The sequence below is a fragment of the Tetrao urogallus genome, assembly GCF_951394365.1.
Source record: "Tetrao urogallus genome assembly, chromosome: 1".
In the NCBI taxonomy this organism is placed as follows: domain Eukaryota; kingdom Metazoa; phylum Chordata; class Aves; order Galliformes; family Phasianidae; genus Tetrao; species Tetrao urogallus.
This window is the reverse complement of record NC_136813.1, coordinates 132,438,117-132,450,145: the sequence shown is the minus strand read 5'-3', so window position 1 is coordinate 132,450,145 and position 12,029 is coordinate 132,438,117.

Genomic DNA, 12,029 nt, shown 5'->3' with positions numbered 1-12,029 from the left:
ACTTTTTAAAATGCTCCCAAAGAGGCCAATGCACATGGTGTGTCCATTGATTACTGGCTGAGCACTTGGCCTCTGGACAATCAGGAGGGCTATCAGTTTAACAGTAATCTTTGTAAAATGCTAATAAGGACCTGAATAATTCCCATTAGGGAATTGAAGAGCCATCTGCACTCAGAATGAAGCTGTCTATGGCACCTACAGCAGGACTCTGTACATTTTGCCTTGCTATCTTGGAATCCAGTGGCAGAGAGCCTTAGTCATACGACAGGGTTATTTGCATCATTACATTGTCGTATTCCCAGAGTTTTCACAATGCACTGTAAGAGGAAGAGTTTAAACAAGCAGAACTAAAGCAAAAACAAAGCACTGTGCTTCCTTTACGTGTCTCCTTTTACTGCATGCACGTGGTGTTCAGAGTGGGAGGAGGGTGGAAAGCAGTATCAGAGAGAACTTCAGGCTAATAAAACACACCCTTGAGAGCACACAAGAAAAAGGGGCTGCAAGATCAGTACAAAAAGGGTTACTCCATATAAAAAAGCTCAGAAAGCTGAAATTCTGCATCGCAGCCTAGTAGAATACTGATGTTCCAGACTTGTAATGTGCCCATTGCTGTGTGTTCCCTGAGGCTTTTACAGTTCTGCTGTTTAGCACTGGGCTAGATAACAATCACCTCACCCCAGCAGAGCGGTGATTCTCTGTGAATGAGTGCCTGTAAGCACTATAAACTGGGTGCCTCGGGTAAGCTGACCAACAGTCAAGGCAGTAGTCCCAAACCAAGCCAGAGAAAAAATATTGTCGTTCAGGAGTGAGTTCTTGAAAGGCAGTAAGCTGCTGCTGCTCAAAATAAGGTCACGTTATGGCACAGTGCCCCATTTTGAAAAATCAATACATAAAAACAGGGCCTGATTTTTTATATATTCAGTTTCTAAAATAAATTACTAAAGATTCATGAAAGCCAGCTGCTGCTCCTGGTTAGACAAGGATTATAGCAAGGAAGACAGTTACAGAAGGAAACCCAAGGAAATTTTTAGTATCTTCATGGTATCAAAGTTGTTTTCACATTAAAAATGTCCAGGGAATCTTAAATTCTCTTCTGAAGACTTTCCAAAACTCAGAACTTGCCAGGTGGATGGCCACTCCTGTGGGAATTTGTAATCTCTTTAAATACTGAGAACAGCAGATTCCATCATAAGCATACAGTCCTGGAGTAGAGTCTGGGATGCTTTGGGAGTTACCAAGCAAAAACACAGCGCAAGGATTTTCAAATGAGGAGACAATTGCTGAGTTACAGGCCAGGCTGGGAGGGATGCTGAGAGGTCATCTAGCTCCATCCCTGTGAAAGCACCTCTATCCTATCTGTTTTACTCTTAGAGACCTCCAAGGCTGAAAACACCAAGATCTCCCCAGGCAAGCTGTTCTGCTTGCATGATTATCTCTTTTTGCTTTAGCTTTTCCATAGTGATTAACCTGGATCTCTTTTCCCATAATCTGAATCTATTTCTTATCCTACCCATCACAGATCAAGGATTGTTCCTTTCACCTTTGCAGAAGCCTTTCAGGTGCATGAAGACTTATCATGTCACTTTTTATTACATTCTCCAGAAGTAAATCCCATTTCTTCTAATCTGTCTTCCTAGACTACATTGCGAGACCTCTGGTGATACCTTTTGAGGCTCTGAGTTAGGCCAAGTGTTCCCAATTGAGGCCTCATCACCATTATGTTGAACGGGAGAAGCACTTGCTGTGTTCTGCAAACATCCCTTCTATTTATATAACTTAGTACAAGTCTGCAGTGCCAGAGGGTTTCATGTGCTTTCCACATTGATGGAAATTTGTAAGAGTCAGGTCAACAGCATGAAACCAAAGCACCGCTGAAGCATCTGAAATGCTCTCCATTAACAACAGCTCTTATCTACTGTACAGAAGTGTTTCCTGCTAAAAGTCGCTGCATTGAAATTGCTGCCTGCTGGAGGCAATTTCATTGGGGATCTCCCTGACGGATTATATTGCCTTATTTTCTGATGCTCACATCTACTTGGATTGCTAAGGCATATTTGCTTTGTGTAAAAGTAATATGTATACAAATCAGCAACTGAATGTTTCCAAAATAAATGTTTCCAGAAGAAGCTGAGGGACTGCAGAAAAAGTCCAGTTTTACAGAGGTCTGAAAATTTGTTGTCTTCTGCATCAGCTGCAGCTGTTAGTAGGAAGAATCATCAAGTTCTGGGGAAAACATGAAGAGCTTAATCCCTAAGCAATAACGCAGGTGTTCGACTTGAGTTTGAAATACAAGGCAGAGGTCATCAAATACCCAGCATCCTCTTGGATGCCAGTGGTTATTTATTGCATGAGCATTTGGATAGCTGTCATCTTTATAAAATGAAGCTATTTAACCCTTTCCACCACTGCTGAACACACAAGCACACAATCTTGAATAATGTTGTGTAATAGGGGTTGAATTCCAAATAAATTGCTAGCAGTGTTTCAATAAAAGAAAAGAAGACTAATTCACTTGGGAAAGCTACTTAAAGGATCAGCAAGAAAAAGTGAAGGCTTCCCTTGGTAAAAACTCCTCGGGTTTGACAGGAAAATAAAAAGCCAGCCTATTGATCCAATAAATTTTGAGCATTTTTAAAAAATGTTACTAATCCTTCAGGCTAAGCAAATGCACATTCAGATAGGATCCAGTAAGGAAAGTTTCCTTGTGGCTACAGGCAGACCTGCTGAGCATTGAGTATGGACAGCATTTGGGATCATTTTAGGAATTGGAGAGGCTCTGGATCTGTTCGTACACTCTGTAGGCAATTTCACTGCTCACAGATTGTCCAAGTTGTAAAACATAAAATTGCAGTTGATTTTACTGCTACTACTCAGGTATAAGAAAAGCTAGTAAGAAACTTTCACTTTACATCGCTTCACCACGTTATGCTACATTACATTACACTACACTACACTACACTACACTACACTACACTACACTATACTACACTACACTTTACTGTAAGTAAAGATACCTCTACTACAAGTAGAGATAACCCAAAACAAAGGCTATCCAAGGACAGAAAACTCCCTCCCAGCATTGTACAGGATGCTAAGGGCCAGGAAGAGTAGCCCAGGTAAGTTTGACTTCATGGTTCCTTACAGAACAACAACACCTGGATCTGTAAAGACATGCAAGATCACCTTCAATTAGCAAAAGGTGTATATACAAAAAAAACAACCGTTGCCACACTACGTAATTAATAGCTTAAACAAAAACTCAGAAGTACAGCACTTCCTTTTATGCAGCTAGCCCTTGGGAAGGACTAGAGAAATGGATTTAAATATATCTTGGTCAAGTACAATGGAAAGAAAGGCCTGTGATATCATCACTGGGACATATAATTGGTTCTTGACCTAATTTGGGCTATACCAATCCTGCACAAGAGCTGACTGGGCAGGACTTCCCCTGGAGCTGGTTTACTCAGCATAGCACACGTGAAGGTCTAGAAGGCATGTTTAACACTTTGAGTTTAACCTGAGGCACGTTTTGTGTATTTGTTTATAAAGCAACATCATTTTACTCCTTTAACCAAGCTGTGTAGAGCAGCTCCCTTGTGTTGCCTAGAAATAACCAACAGGCCTGATTCTCAAACAAGTCTGAAAGTTTTCTTCAAGCTTGTAACTTACTTGTGGTTAGGCCCTCTTTAGCAGAAGGCTCTGGGGTTGAGGACCTTACTGTTTAACAAGTAGTATTAGACCTATCCTTTGGCAAACTATAAAGAAGACTCTACTTATGTGCCATCCAAATTCATCACTGTTTACAGAAGTATTAATAGTAAGAGGAAAGTAAATCAATGAAGTCACTTTATTGATCCTGAAAACGTGGAACTACTATTAATAAAACATGTTTATGTTGTTTTATGGATAGGTCAAAGTCCTGGTAGAGTATGTTTGTCATTCTAATTTATGCACAGTTTCATCAACAAAGTATTTGTTATTGCAGCATTGTATTTATTCATCTCCTGTTTTCCTCCCCCACAGCCAGAACATCTGCTAAATATTTCTGAATCTAAGCTTGTTGGGATAGGGCCCGTTACTTTTACATATTTATGAACTGTGTGGTACACTGGCATTCATTCAGCAAAGACTGCTTCCCAAGGCTCATGTACGAATGACATAAACCGGTACTGGCTTATGTGCAGGAGGTCTACATGTGCAGAGTTCACAGAGGGGCTGGAAATCCTGTTACAGGCAAAAGTACTTAAACTCCACTGCTGAAAAAGAACAGAACTATCTGCTAATATCTGAGTGATGCAAGAAGGCCAGAAAAAAAGGAAGAACTGGTACTTATGGTGAGGCATTATAAAGAAAAGTAATTTGAAAAAACTGAATGAAAAGAGACATCTCTTAGCATCAAATCTGGAGAAATATTCCAAACCTGCAGAAGATACAGCGCTTGTGTTAGTTGTAACGGAATGAACAAAGCAGAACACAGAACTGGTTTTCGGGTGGAAAAGTGAACAAATAAATCATTTCTGATTTCTGTTTTTCTTGTTGTAGTCCAGCATCCCATGCCAACACTCACACAGGCCCATCTTTATGCTGTTTACACACTGAAGGGAGTGTATTCTGCCTTCATTGTGTGGAGAACTTACACATGTGACTCCCATTAGCACAAACAGAAACTACGTTCATAAATTTCCCTTTTGTGCACGGACTGAGTGGGCCTGTCACTATTTGCTTTTCTGGCTGGGATGCAAATGGTACCTTTCCAAAGTCAGAGCAGTAACATTTTCTAACCTTGTGAAAAAGAATGCAGCCCATCTCCTCTCAACTGTGAGAGCCATCTACACTTTGAGGATCATCTGTCTGCCTAAGTCCATGCCAGCAACAGAACACAAGCACAAGCACAGCCTAATAGCCTTAATGAGATTACAGCTACAGATGCCCCTGTGCTGCTGTCTGGCCAAAGAACAGAACAAGCACCAAGTTCATTTAGAGAAAAAAATCCCCTTAACCTCTGCCTGAGTGGGTTGCAGTCAGATCAGAATTTCAGAACAACAGTGAGTGAGATCCACACACTGATTTCCTTCTTCTTACAATTCTTTTGCAATGCATTATTTTTTACAAAGCAGTATATTCTCATAGATCTTGGGATTTAAGTAATATTTTTCAGGTAAAATACTAAAACTGATGTTCTGTAGCCACAATGCATCTAGATGCCTATTATTAGCTATATTAGATTGACCTCACCTATGACTTTTCTATGTTTGCCTACTGTCTGTTTGTATGCTTGCCTATGATATCCGTATTCCACAGTGGAGTGTGGTGGATCTTTGCCAATATAATCATTATTTTTTTAATCAGCAGTTTATTTGATGCATCTGTTTGTAACTCTATCCTACGTACAGAGAATACTCTCTCTGCACCTGTTTCAAGCAGCGTTTGGTTTACTTACTGCTTAAATTCCTAATCTGAACAAAAACAAGTAAGTAAGTGTGTACAATGAAGCCTGGAATTAAATGAAACAGCTGACCTTTGGATAGTACCATATCAGCTGGCTAGAATGCAAAACCTGGTATCAGTGCATTAAGGTACCCGCTGTGCTGCTCTGATTACAGCCTGCAGTTGCTGCCGTGCAGATTTCATTGAGCTTCCTGGGTGCCAGCAAGAGAGAAACCCAGTGCAAATAGCTAACTCTGTAGCTCCTGTGGGACTTCGTGCCTGGAAAAGAAAATCTACTAGCAGCCCCTTTGCAGATTTTGCATGAGGCCTATTTAAAAGGGCTAGCACAAAAGAAAATTCCTCCCCTTACGAACAGGAAAACCCAGAATATCATAGTATCAAACAATAAGTAACATTTTCAGAGAAGGAAGGAGAGGCCAGCTGGGTCAGTACTCACAGAGCATGGCTGTAATCGTCACCTTCTCCTGGCACAGACCAGCTCCTCCCCGACGGGTGCTTGCAGTTCACCCACCTGTGCCACAGCTGCCACCCAGAGCAGAGAGCTCCCTCGCTTCCCTCGTGCCCAAAATTGCCCAAACAATTTGCTCTTTCACTAGGCTGGCAGGATGAAGCCAAACTAAGAAGGAAATGGGGTCTGGGATGCAAAGCTCCTGCTGTACATCTTGCAGGGTATTGGGGAGATGGTGTGATGAGGCTCCGGCTGCCACTTCGTCACTGTTGCTGTGGTAACGGAGCAGTGGTCTCCTGCGGCCTGGTAGCAGAGGCAGCAGCACTGAGAGCATGCATTGCCCCCTCCTCTGAGGCGTTCTCTGGCAGAGGCAGGACCCAGCGCCTAAAACAGGCTCTGTCACACCGAGCATTTCCTTCCCCCATATACACGCTTTAGGTTACTCCCCTCACGGAGCTCTATGGTGCCTGTCAGTCGCATTTGTATGGTGTAACGAAGCTGGCACAAACCCGAGGGAGCCCGTTGCTTCCTCTGGGAAATACTGTGTCATGTGAAAACAGGAAAATGGCAACCTTGTTCCGGTAAACATCTGAGCATCACTCAGTCATAGGCTCACAGAATGGCTCAGGCTGGGAGAGACCTTAAAGCCCACCCAGTTCCAACCCCCTCTGGTGGGCAGGGCTGCCACCCACTAGATCAGGCTGCCCAGGGCCATACACGCTCACCAGTACTTGAAGAACAGCTAGAATAGAGGGAGATCATTCTGTCCCTTTCAGCAGGTGAATGAACAGCTGAGGCAGTAATGGGACTTTTCTCTGCCAAGATTTTCCCTGCCAACATGACTGAGTGCAATGTGTTTGTGAGGCCCCATCCACAGCTACAGCAAAGCTGCAGGGCAGGGAGAGATCCTTTGTTCATGTCCCCTGAAGTGAAAAGTCTGGACGGGATCCTTTCTGAGGATTTATTGGTGTTTTTGATTTGTTTTAAATATTATTATTATAGCATTGACATTAATGGTAATATGACAGGACAGGCTATAGCAGCAGATACCTACAGACCCTGTACTCTTTGTAGAGAAGTCAGGACTGCAGAGCAGGCATTACGTTGCTGGACAATGAACAATTCAGGCTTGTTTTGGAAAGCAAATCCTTGGATAGGTAAATAATACCACTTGTTTACATGAGATTATTTATCTCATCTTCTTAATAAAATGTTGGTAATGGTTCTTTGTTGCTTTCCTTATTATTCTCTACTAATGCCAAGTGCTTCTTTCAAGGTAATAGATTTCCTCTCTCAGGACAGCAGTAACAAACACAGCTTTGTGTGCACGTAGGTGGTACAGACAGAAACAAATATGCATAAGTTAAAACCCACACATTTGTTCACTTGATTAAATTTCCTGTCCTCACTTTTAACTCAGATTGTTTGAGCTTCCCCTGGCAGTAGCTTACTGCTGTTTGCTAGACAAAGACAGGTCTCTGGATGCTAAAATCCAAATATTAAAGATCCCGTCATGACAGTGTATTAAATACCTTTTTACCCCAATATAATAGGAAGCAGCAGGGACGAGACCAGCTCAGAACAGCAGTAAGAGCCAGAAGGGTTAGATTGTACTGAGCCAGATTCAAAATCTGTGAGTAGGCTAAAAAATTCTCCAACAACAATAACAATTAAACTCATTTTGCTCTTCTTTGCCTCTGGCTTCAGACTCAGTTTACAAGCTTTTATGCAACACTAAAAGGATTATAACTTAACTCAATTTAGGAAAAGTTACATTTCTCTAGTGCTTTTGTGACTCTAAACCATGGGACTCTGAGAACGTCACCAAATGGAGTGGTGGCCACAATAGTGCTGAAAGACTGGTTATGAAAAAGTGCCTTTCCAAAGCAGCTAAAGAGCATCTAGAGCCAGTCCCAGTAGGTCTGGAGCTTGTATTTTGCAGATGCTGGGCTTTAACAGCATCTTCTCCCAGTCTTTGCATGGCAACTTAGTGGGTTGTTCAAGTTCCAGGTACATCCAGAGTTATAAGCATCTGGCTCCATACAAATGTAAGCTTACTAAAAATAGGAATGCATGTAATAAAAACCCATGTTATAGTGGCCATTTTATGGCTTCTTCCTCAGTAATTTTAAATGAGAATGGAATAAAATCAGAAACTGGACTGTATGCTTAATCTTACATAGGGGAAATACTAGCTGGTAGATATAATTAGATATATCTATCTTGCTGATACACACACACATACCAACATTTTTATGGTTGGCTTGATGGAAAAGACTTGGTGCCTCTGGGTGTGATAGCACAAGGCCACTCAAAATGAAGCTGTCCCTGGAGAAGGCAAGCCTGAGAGGGAACAGTGCTGGGTAATGAAGGTCTCAGAGAGATGTCAGGGAGAGGAGGTGGCTAGACTTGGCCTGCAGCACTGAGGAGCTGTTTGCATCTTTATCCTCTCACAGCCTGAGCACTAGCTAGAAGTATTTAATGGGATCACGATGGCCGCTGTACCATTACTCTTGGAAGAGGGTATAAAAATGACAGCAGTTAATAAGCACCATTTTCTCATCAGTCGCCTCATCAGACTAATTTTGCAAACAGAATGCTTTAGAGGCTAAAGGGCTGGAAATGACATTCAGACTGCTGAGTCCAGGTCAGTGCCTACACATCTCAGTCTCAAGCACAAACAAAAAGAGAACTACACTAAATGTACATCCACAGGAAGGCACAGATTTCATAAACTGAACTGGAAGGCTAATGTTGGCACTTTCATTCTTCTTTAAGTTTAAGAGGCAACAGAAGCAGCAACATGAATGCCCTTTTGTCTATAAATGTCCAAACCATATTCCTAGGTGTGAAGTTCCCTCACAGAAAGGACTGCTTGTTTGGAGTTCATGACTGAGGACAGCAATGAACCCTTAAAAAACCCACAAATGTGGTGGATCAGGGTGGAAACAAGCCTGTAATTGAGGAGACAGTTCAGAGAAGGGTTCCTTGTATCCGAAGGAGGGGGCTGGCTGATATGAAATGGAGACATGTGTGTGGTCCAAGAGCAGGATAAAGGCAGGGAGTGTGTTTATGCGCGTAGGCAGGGAGTGGATTGTTTGCAGTGGGAGTGCATGCATATGATTTAGAGGTGGCCTTTTCACTTTTCCTTCTTCTAGCCACTGAAGGTTTGAGAAGTTCAATTTTCCAGACACAGCAAAAAAGTATCTCTTATAGTACTGTCATCATCAGTCACTAATTAGATAACTCTGACACAAAACATGTGAAAAGAATTACTGTCCAGCTAAATATTGAGGTTCAGTTTTGCTCATAGTGTCCCTCTCCAGACGTTTTTCTTTTCACATCCATTTCATTTATTCATTGTGATCTACAGTTGGCCTTATCAGCAAGCATCTATGCTGTTTTTCTATTTTTAAAAGAGGGGAGCACATTTGCTCTGTTTTTGCTTGAAAATCTGTGGTGCGTAGCTGGTAAAATTAACTCAGAATGAAATTTCAAGGCTTTTATAAAGTTATCACCTCACTAAAATAGATTATATGCTAAGCAATTTGAATAAGCTAGGCTTTCCTCCTCCACCCCCCCCCCCCCCCAAAAAAAAAAAAATCCATATCTGATGTTCATGAAGATCCTTGCTCCTGCTTGTCTATACTCCTATTAACTCAGCTATGGTCATGCCTGTTATTGATGAGTTTCTGGAGAGCTCAGCAACTCAGCAATTTTATAACAGCATTATAAATAATTCAATCAACTGTTCTTCCTCACATCCAGATCTCACTTATTAATGGACTTTCTTTCTAGGCGGTATTTTCTCATCTCTCATCACCATCCAATCTATATTCTTGGAGGATGGATGTAATTAGCTTTGCAGTCCTTCTGCCAAAACTTCCACCAACTTCAGTCAGAAATTTGCCTGAAGAATGCCTAATGATAGCCTGTAGGAGTTGGTCCTATTTCTGTACAGCAGGAGCAGGCTGAAGTGAATGAACACAGGTGGGCAACACAGTCCCACGGGCGTCTGAATCCCATGGGAGGGTTTAACTCACAAGTATTTTAAGAGAAGCATGAAAGAGTGGGTTGGGACGTATGAGAGAAGGCAGATGAAGAACATGGGGGAAACAAAAGAGGGTGGAGAAGCAGAGCAAGTTCAAGATTTTCTATGATTAACCCATGTTAAACCCTGTTTGGCTGTGGGTTTGTTTTTGTTGGTTTTGGTTGTTCGTTTAGTTGGTTGTTTTTATTTTAATCTTTTCGAATAACAGAAGAGCTAATTTTCTCTCTCTCCCCTTTTCTATCATCAGACAGCTGTGCAAATATTTTAGCATGTGATTGTAGAAGCACAACACTAAAAACTTCTGAACTGTGCCAAGAGTCGAGTACAGGAAAACAAAAGGCAAAAGCCTGGGGTAGGTCCAGCTGCCAGGACTGTCCATCTCCAGGAGAACTGGACAGAGGAAAAAGAGAAGAAAAAAGGAGGTCTGATAGCTTTCATTGCTTACAGTGACAGTATTCCAGGTCATAAGGAAACACAGGCTTGTAGTCTTTTATAAGACAGGTAGAAAAGGTATCAAAGCAATTAGCAGTCTATTAAATCTCTGCTTTCTTGGAGGTGGTGGTTTTATCTGCAGCAGCAATTGCTTGCATTGTACTTGTACAAGATACTGACTTATCAGGTTGCACGTTCATTGAAAACCCAACTTACGCCTTACAATATGTCAGCCGTTGAATTTGGGAAATCAGTGCTATGTGCTCAGTATGAGGTAACACTGCTCTGGCATGAAACACTTCTTCCAGCAGTTTTGAGGGTTTATCAACAAAGAAGTGATCCAGGTCAGCCAACATAAGATGCATCTCTTCATAGGTTCTCTGAGGAGTTTATGCCACATACGTGTGGGCAGCAGGTGATAATGAAAGCCTAAATACGTCATGGCCAGGAATCAAGTTGCACAGTGATTCTCTGCCAAAGACTCCTATCTTCTTACTGCAGAGGAATGACTTAGCCCTTAAAAAACTCAGCTTTCACTTGTAGTATCCTGACAGAACAGCTTTATCTTTCCCTACTGCTTAAGATAAAGCCATAGATATATAGCCATGTCCTATTTTCCTGCAATGGAAAATGCTAAGTTTTGCAAAGGAATGTGCAAAAATTCATCTCACTAGTGAGCAGCCGAAGGAATAAGATTTCTTACTGAAGCTGGTTATAATTCTCTGCACTGAAACGTAGAGCTGGCTATGCTGCGTGTCATCTCCTGTCCTACGGAATTAAGCAGGTGGTTATTAAAACTGCACTAATTACACCCACACCGAACACACTGCAACCCTAAAGGAAGACATTCCTCCTTCCATCAAAGACAGCAAAATCATTTCATCATTTCAGGAAGCTTTCACAGTCCACACTTCCTCTAACAATTTTCATTCCACTTCACTTAATTACCTGAATTATTAATTAATGTTAATCAGCAAATGCTTTGCACAGTGCTTTGGCTTAGTAAAATACTGTATAAATCCTTGGTATGAATGATTCATTAGGCTGCTATTTGTTTTACCACTGTTGCTTTCTATTCTCACTGTTTTGTACATTGTCCTTCAGAGGCAGTGGCCAGGATGAAGCCAGTGCTGCCATGGTTATTGTTCCCAGCTTAAGCTGTGCAGCCAGCAATGCCATCTGGCATGGCAGTTTGAAGATGGTAGCTTTTCTAGCAGTGCCTTTTTTATAGAATCTAAGTGAAGATCTCATGCCCCTTTTTTCACTTGGCAGCATTTTCACCTTGCCACCTGGCTCAGATTTTAGCCTTAGCTGCAGCTATCCCCTTACCACATCTGCACAGTGAGGAGACAGACAGAGGCTCTCCTCACTCAGCAAGACAGCAGAAAAAAGGGGTGGTTGCAGCCTCCCCCAGAGGGAGATCTGTTTCTAGACTGAATCCTGGAGATATCTGCAATTCTGTGATTCCTTCAGAAAACCTATCTAGCACTCTGTTAATGTCAAAGAGACAACAGACTGCAGCAGAGCTGCAGCTAACATGGCCCCAAATGACAGAGAAGAGGCTTGTCTGTGACCGAAATTCCACCCTTAGCAAAAAGGTTTGAGGCCTTCCAACTTCTCCACAGCGTGTATGACTCTGAATAGGCCATT